Raw genomic sequence first — 9,594 nt, 5'->3', positions numbered from 1 at the left:
AATATATTATACGTTAATGATGGATTCGATACAGGATTTGGAAAAAGGGGGAGGGCCGCCTTAAATGCTCTTTTTACATCAGGCGTCGCACGGCATTTTCCGGCTAAAGTTAACGCATATGCATGACGTTGAAATTCCACTTTTTTTGGATATCCACGACTCCTTAATTTTATTGCCATTCCATGACTTTAAAATATTTTTGAACTAATTTTTATAGTTCGATCGATCGTTCTTATGTTGTACTGTTATACCACTGTCCCAGGTTAGGGTGAGGGTTGTGATCCCACTAACATGTTTAACCCCGCCACATTATTTATGTATGTGCCTGTCCCAAGTCAGGAGCCTGTAATTCAGTGGTTGTCGTTTGTTTATGTGTTACATAGATATAGGAAGATGTGGTGTGAGTGCCAATGAGACAACTCTCCATCCAAATAACAATTTAAAAATTAAACCATTATAGGTTAAAGTACGGCCTTCAACACGGAGCCTTGGCTCACACCGAACAACAAGCTATAAAGGGCCCCAAAATTACTAGTGTAAAACCATTCAAACGGGAAAACCAACGGTCTAATCTATATAAACAAAAAGAGAAACGAGAAACACGTATATATTACATAAACAAACGACATGCAACTACTGTACATCAGATTCCTGACTTAGGACAGGTGCAAACATTTGCAGCGGGATTAAACGTTTTAATGGATCCAAACCTTCTCCCTTTTTCTGAAACAATAGCATAACATCACAACATAGAAAAACATACGATAAAATATCAATTGGCAGACTTAACTCAATCAAAAAACGTATGATTACACAATGAACGAATAAATTTGATCTGTTTTTCGTTCATTTTTTTACATAAATAAGGCCGTTAGTTTTCTCGCTTGAATTGTTTTACATTGTCTTATCGGGGCCTTTTGTAGCTGACTATATGCGGTCTGGGCTTTGCTCATTGTTGAAGGCCGTACGGTGACCTATAATTGTTAATGTTTGTGTCATTTTGGTCTTTTGTGGATAGTGTTTCATTGGCAATCATACCACATCTTCTTTTTTTTTTTTATAAAATTAGCAATTTTCGACTAAAATCAACATGTAGATCATTCCATAAAACAGCAGCTGTGTATTTAAAAGAGTTCTTACCATAGGTTGATGTTCGGACTGTATGTATTATTTGTACGGATTATCTTAGCACAACCAAGAATGCGATTTGCCACTACTCCAAGTCCTACATTAAAAGCCTGCGGCATTCGTATGGAAAAAAACTTGCTCACAATCCAAACCATGATAAGCTAGTGTGCTCTGCCCACGTTTTCAGCTCACGGACTGGCTGAAAAAGCCAAGTGATCGACTTTTCCCCATCATTAGGCGTCCGAAGTCGACATCCATATATATTTTTTACTAGAAAAAATCATCTCCTCTGAAACGACTAGACCAAATTAAACCAAACTTTTCCACAATTTTCATTGGGGTACTAGTATTTAGTTTGAAAAAGTCTGATGACCCCACTTGACCACCAGAATAGCCGAAATGTCTTATATAACATGGAATAAAAGGCAAGAATGTATATTATTATGAAATTTTATAAATAGAGAAAATCGGAAAAAGCAAACATATTCAGAGGGATGACCCTTACCCAGTTGTACATTTACGTCAAAGCTGTCAGTTGACTTCTTATAGGAGTTACTACCCTAAGTTGACAAATTTCACTGTGTTCTTTTCTAATTTTGCACTAAATCTGGAAAACTAGAATAAATACTGAAAGGGGAAAAGTTCAGTAAGATAAGATCTACATTTAAGACTGCATGGTTACAATCGTCAATAGATTCCATACAAGAGTTATTGTCCTTTGCAGACAATTTTTACCATTTTATGGTGTTTTTTGTCTTATGTCTTATAAATTATAAAAGATATAGATAGAAACTTAATAGGCAAGAATAATCAAACAGAAAAAAGTCTACAAATAAGACGACCAATAAAGAAATCGTTCGACGACTCTTATTGGAGTATATGCCCTTTTATGATTATTTTCGTTTTTGGGGTTTTGCCTCATATGATAAGAATAAAATAGATAAACAGAATCCTAAAAAATCAAACATTAATATCAGCAAGACAAGATCTACATACAAGGCAAATTTGTTGATAACGCTAATATAGACTGTCACTTTTCATAGGAGTAATTGTCCTTAAATAATGATTTTTAAAACCTCTTTTGTGTTTTGAGCAAAAGTACGGAAGCGCATTAGGGACATAGAAAAAATAAATTTGGCAGTGAACATTTTTTTTTCAAAGCCGAAATTTTGACTTTTCAAATCTAGAAATTTTGACTTTAAGTTGAAATTTTGACTTTTCAAATCCCGAAATTTTGACTTAAACTTGAAATTTTGACTTTTTTGAAACTCGAAATTTCGACCTATTTTTAAACTCGAAATTTCGACTTATTTCAAACTCGAAATTTCAACTTATTTTAAACTCAAAATTTCTCCTTTTTTAAAACTCGAAATTTCGACTTATTTTAAACTCGAAATTTCAACTTACTTTTAACTTAAAATTTGGACTTTTTGAAAACTCGAAATTTCGACTTATTTTAAACTCGAAATTTCAATTTATTTTACACTAAAAATTTTGACCTTTTTGTAAACTCAAAATTTCTACTTTTTTTTTCAATCGAAAAATTGACTTTGATCTTAAAATTTCGACTGTTGAAATCTCGATTTTTTTGCTTTTTCTAAGTACTTTTAAAACTTTGATGTTAGTATTCAAACAGGTATTACAATTTCAGAAGGAGTAGTACGGAAGCGTATTAGGGACATTTAAAAAATAAATTAGGCAGTGAAATTTTATTTCAAAGTCGAAATTTTGACATTTCAAATCTCAAAATTTCGACTATAACTCGAAATTTTAACTTTTCTTATCTTGAAATTTTGACTTTCTAAAATCTTGAAATTTCGACTTTTTTAAAACTCGAAATTTCGACTTCTTTTAAACTCAAAATTTCGACTTCTTTTTAACTCGAAATTTCGACTTTTCCTCAGTATTTATACGTTTGCGATTACCACATTCACAGTCATTTATATCAGCGAGGCGGAGAGCCATTTACATCATAAACTTCATAAGCATATTTTAATAAACTAAACCATTTTAAAGAGATTATTTTAGATAGAAAATCTTATTCTTGCCAAAGAATAAACAAAATATGTTTCAGGTTCAAATACATATTTCAAGTATGGACTTCAGATATTTGTACCAAGACAACCCCGCTATTCTGACACACCTATATTACGACATTCTTTTACTCAACAGTCTAATATATAAAAACAAGTGTTAATAGTTGTGTTATAAGAATACAAACTTCCAAAACTAGAAAAAAAACTGAGCAGCTCATTGTTCGTTCTGAATATGCATGGCATTTTTGGCTACTTGATTTACCATTGTTTAAACAAGGCAAAGTCAGTGACTTGCTATTGGTATACCAAACAGGCCTTTGAAACTGTGATGCTAAATGTTCTCAGACCTAATGATCCTATGACAGTGTCGTGGAAACTAAAACATGGAATATAGGGGGGGACTCTGTCAACATGCATGTTCTTTACGAATGATTTCTTCAATATTAAATGCTAATCCATATCTTAATTTAAGAACAAAACCAGTTTCTGAATATAAATTGCCAAAATGTGTGGATGACGCTTAAATAATCTACTCCTTCTAAAATTGTAATAACTGTGTTTGAATACTAAAAAATTTCGAGATTTCAACAGTCGAAATTTTGAGATCAAAGTCGAAATTACGATTTAAGAAAAAAAAGTCGAAATTTTGAGTTTACAAAAAGTCGAAATTTTGAGTTTAAAATTAGTCGAAATTTCGAGTTTTAAATAAGTTGAAATTTTGAGTTTAAAATAAGTTGAAATTTCGAGTTTTAAATAAGTCGAAATTTCGAGTTTAAACATAGGTTTAAATTTCGAGTTTTAAATAAGTTGAAATTTGAGTTTATAATAAGTTGAAATTTCGAGTTTTTAAAAGGTCGAAATTTCAAGATTCTAGAAAGTAAAAATTTCAAGATTTTGGAAAGTCAAAATTTCAAGTTGTAGTCAAAATTTCGGGATTTGAAAAGTCAAAATTTCGGGATTTGAAAAGTCAAAATTTCAAGTTGTAGTCAAAATTTTAGTGATTTGAAATGTCAAAATATCGACTTTGAAAAAAAAGTTCACTGCCAATTTTATTTTTTCTATGTCCCTAATACGCTTCCGTAGAGTAGACATGGACGCAAATTATTAAAGCGTCATTTACTTATTTTGGCAATTCATATTCAGAAACTGGTTTTGTTCTTAAATTGAGATATGGATAAGCATTTAATAAACCATTCGTAAAGAACATGCATGCATGTTGACAGAATCCCCCCCCCCCCTATATTCCATGTTTAAGTTTCCACGACACTGTCAATAGGATCGTCAGATTGGAATACCAATAGCAAGTCACTGACTTTGCCTTGTTTAAACAATGGTAAATCAAGTAGCAAAAAATGCCATACATATTCAGAACGACCAATGAGCTGCCCCAGTTTTCTAGTTTTGGAAGTTTGCATTTTTATAACCCAAATATTGACCCTTGTCTCTATATATCAAACTGTTGAATAAAAGTATGTCGTAATATAGGTGTGTCGGAATAGCGGGGTTACTTGATATACATATCTGAAGTCAAGACTTGAAATATGTATTTGAACGTGAAACATATTCTATTTATTCTTTGGCAAGAACAAGATTTTCTTTCTAAAATAACCTTTTTGAAATGGTTTAGTTTATTAAAATATGCTTATGAATCTTATATGGATAGTTGTCTTATTAGCAATCAATTCATACCTCATCTTCTTTTTTATATTATGAAGTATATGATGTAAATGGCTCTTTGCCTCGTTGATATAAATGACTGTGAATGTGGTAATCGCAAACGTATAAATACTGAGGAAATTTTAAGTTTAAAAGAAGTTGAAATTTCGACTTTCGAAAAAGTAGAAAATTAGATTTTAGAAAAAGTAGAAATTTCGAGTGTAGAAAAAGTAGAAATTTAGTAGACCTTCGGTGGGCATGTGTTACCTTTCCACGTCAGTTTTTAATCTAGCGGCGTACAACAGTACATGATATATAAGGCATGAAGATGTTATTGTTACAGATCAGCTAAATTATCTATAGTAAAGGATCCTACAAATTATGGAAGATACAGTCACAGAAAATAATTATATTCATAAGTACGTCTGAGTCAGTGACAACCCTACAACAGATGTATCCATCGATCGGATCGCCATCAATGATGGTGATACATGGCTGTGTACATAATGTATATACAACTCGACTCGTCTATATATATAATTACAAAATTCGCGATAAAATATTCACATCGTGTTCTTCACAATTAAGCCAAATTGCACATTCTATGGTGCTTTTGGTCTCAATTTATATGTCTCTTATCAAAGCATATAGGTGCAAAAAAGGGGGTGATATCACTTTGTGAGTCACGAACCAGCTCTAGTTTTAAAACAAGTTTCTTTTTTCTTCTTTTTTCTTCTGTCGATAATTTTGTGTATTATAACGCTATTCAAAATTCTCCGAAACTGACATTATCAAGACGATTGATTTCTAGATTGATAACATATTTGTTACGTTTGGCCGGTGGACGTACGTGTTTTTCAACAGACTCGGTCGGCATTCCCATAGGAATAAATTGTCCCCCTTCTTTCCGACTTGTTCCTTTATTATTATGAGGTTTCATACAGTAAACTATAAGGAAGAAAGATAAGAAGTTAGCAATTACTTTCCGCTATAAAAATGATGTTCTCTCACTATAAAGTTATTCAAAATTTGGTGACTGTTAAACGCATCTATCCCATCGAATTAGATATATAGGATACAACATATTATACACTTAAGTCTGCCTCATATATTGACTTACATCTATATAAGACTGAGGGTCGGTTGAAATCAAAACTTTACGACAACAGAAATGATATCAGCTTCCCAATTGTGAACTTTCCATTTCTTTGTAGCAACATTAATTCCAGCAGCGCCTACATACGCGGGGTATAAATCTCCCGATTGATACGATATTCCTGGGCTTGTATTTCCTATAAAAAATGTCTTGATAGAGGGTTGCTGCTCACAAGGAAGCTATTAAAGCAAGAGTTCCAAATGGTGGAATCGAAATCACCCCTTCGTAAATTTTACGGACGCCATCACGAGTTGGTTGATCATTATTGAATATCTGTTTCACAGGTGATATCATACGAGTTCCTTATGTCGTGACCACGAATCCCGTTCCCTTTTTACGAATGTTATCTACCGAATTAGACTATCAACCGGCTTTGTAATAACATTAGCAACACGACAAGTTCCTATATTTGGAACAGGCTTTCTGGAGCACCTGAGATCACCCCCAGTTTTGGTGAGGTTTGTGTTGCTTAGTATAGTCTTTAATTTTATATGTTGTGTCTCGTGTACCATAATTTGTATTTTGGCCTTTTCCTTTTATAGCCATGGCGTTGTCAGTTTATTTTCTAATATGAGTTTGACTGTCCCTCAGGTATCTTTCGTCGGCCCTCTTTTAGATACGATAGCAATCATGGCTAAATGTACAAAATCTAAACCCAATAGATAAACTGATATATATAATGAACAATGAAGATGAGAGATAATTATCAGAACTATACATATTCATTAAAGGGGCACAAGCTACGAACTACATAAAAAATATAAATATGATTTTTTTTGTTCAATCATTAATGAAAGTGAAATGGTGAAATAATATATCGCTTTTAGCAGCGAGTATGATTCAATTTGGTCAAAATAAGCTATGAAACATTGATGATGAAGTATTCACTTGCAAGTGAATAATTCAACCTCATTGAATCCGTATTCATGTGAACTTCAATTTAACCTGAAACCACCCCTAGTTATTGGTGGGGTGTGTGTTGTTTTTATACCCTTAATTTGTGACATTTGGTTCTCGCATCATTGTCAATATAATGGAACTTCATGCGGCTGTCGTACAAGTGAGAGGTTTACGGCTATATATAGAACCAGCTTCAATCCACCATTTTATACATTTGAAAATGCATGTACCAAGTCAGGAATATGACAGCTGTTGTCCATTCGTTTCATGTGTTTTATCATTTGATTTTGACATTTAATCAGGTCGACTTTCCGTTTTGAATTTTCCTCGGAGTTCAGTATTTTTGTGATTTTTTAAAACCCCTTAGCTAGAGATTGATACCCCGTGCATTGTGCTAGTTCAATTATTTAAAGGAAAAGAATGTCAACATTGAAAAGTAAAACAACAGTAATCAAAATAATTGACTGGTTCGATCAACACAAAAATATCTTATGCAGCTAAAATCGATGATTAACATATTTGTTTAATCTATAATATGAAATAAAACAGACCTAGAAAACCTCAAATGCACGAGTCTGATATCTATATTAATGTGGTAATGTTTATATCGCTTTAATATATGGCAATCGTAGGACAACTCGACATTTACGTCTTAACATGAATCTACATATTATCGAGTTCATGTCCGGTAAATTGATATAGGAAGATGTGGTGTGAGTGCCAATGAGACAACTCTCCATCCAAATAACAATTTCAAAAAAAAGTAAACCATTATAGTTCAATGTACGGCCTTCAACACGGAGCACTGGTTCACACCGAACAACAAACTATAAAGGGCCCCAAAATTACTAGTGTAAAACCATCTAAACAGGAAAACATCTATATATAAAAAAATAAAAAAAATAACGAGAAACGAGAAACACGTATAAATTACATGAACAAACGACAACTACTGTACATCAGATTCCGTTATATTGTTCATTTTAGACTTTTAAATTTTGAATAAGTTTTACATTTTTATAAATCAAATATAAGAATTTGAGTCAAATCGGTGAACACGACTGACTAGACAGCTAATGTCCCTTTGAGGAGGGTGGTAAAAATGTGTGTGTGTGTGTGTGTGTATGGGGGGGGGGGGGGGGCATAAATGTTACATGCAAAAACATGAAATAAAAATCGCAAAAACGATGCACGGAAAATAAAATTTCCGGGATAACGATTCATGAGAAAAAAATCATATCTTTAAAGAAAAGTACTCAGAATTTAATACTCTGTCGTTTTTGCATGGAGAGTCATGCAGTCATTCATTTGATTTGGAGTAAATTTTAAATGGAAATGACGTCCTTCCGTTTTAGTAATAACGGCGTCCGCTACGGTAGTAGCATCCTATTTGTTAAAAAATATCATAGTAATAAAAATTTAGAACAATACCAAGCACGAGAAATTATTGGAGTACCGACACGAAACACGGAAAAAATGAATTTTCAAGAGAAAACACGAAGCACGCACACTCAAAACAATATGACAAAACGAGAGCTTAGATTAAAAGTGAAAACACGTGAAATAAAAGACCGAAAACGATGACGAAAATAATAATCCTTTACCACCCTTATTAAGAACTGAGACTAGCGTGTGTTACGGTAGTCTCAGTTAAGAAATAGGAAAAGTTTTGGATTGACACGAACACATATCCTCTAAATCATTTCTTTTTGGATAGAGAGTATATGTATTTATCAAAGTTGTACAAAATCGAACATGTAAAGTTGTTTGTTTATAGTTAACACGTGTTTGGTTAATTATAGTAAGGTCGGTTCGATTGGGATATTGAGTTCATGCACGAGTGAACTCAGGTGGTTTAAAGTCATTCGTGCCATTGCAGTCAAAGTGTACAGTAGCATTTTGCAAAATAAATAATATTATTAATCATATTATTTATTTTCAGATTTGTGGACCACAAGTATGGGGAAACCAGTACCAGCTGTTTAATAGCTATATATTTATATGAACTTTCAACAATATTATACTCATATTATATTTATAATAAAATGTGCGCTTGTCTCTGCAAGTGGCGTCTCCCATGTAAGAGTTTGTGGTTATTTGATAAATATTTTATGTTCGTTTGAGTTTACGAATTAGAATTTAAGAAGGATTTGTATAGCTAGATCTAACTATTCAAATCCTTGAGAGTATTAATTAGAGAGAGATAAAAACCTAATTATTTATATTTCTCTGTAGTCGAGGGTTTAAAATCTTTGATTATGTATATAATTTGCTATATTATGCACATATACATGTAATATGTATTGTATAAAAAGGATAGGGTTTAAGATGATTGTCACTGATGATGCACTGCATGGTCAGTTTATTTGTTTTAATATTTGGTTGATTTTTTGTTGTGGAGCAAATTTTATTTCTAATAGTTCAATCTAAGTCTACTACAACATATGACACATGTCATAATGTATTTTGCAGGTTCAACATATAGACTCTAGAGCAAGGATTTGTATCACTATAGATCACTATACAAATCCTTGTCTAGAGGAAGCATAAATCGGGATATTACGGGAAATCGTATGACCGGCGCACTCAATCAGTTCCAACGTAATCAATCTAAGTCATTAAAATCAATTGATAGGGTTCGCTGAGAGTACTTTTGCAACGATATGCTCCACGTCATAGCATATAACACTAGGAATCGAAATAAAAGATTGAACTCGA

This window comes from Mytilus trossulus, chromosome 13, assembly GCF_036588685.1.
Source record: "Mytilus trossulus isolate FHL-02 chromosome 13, PNRI_Mtr1.1.1.hap1, whole genome shotgun sequence".
In the NCBI taxonomy this organism is placed as follows: domain Eukaryota; kingdom Metazoa; phylum Mollusca; class Bivalvia; order Mytilida; family Mytilidae; genus Mytilus; species Mytilus trossulus.
Note: the sequence above shows the minus strand (reverse complement) of the source record.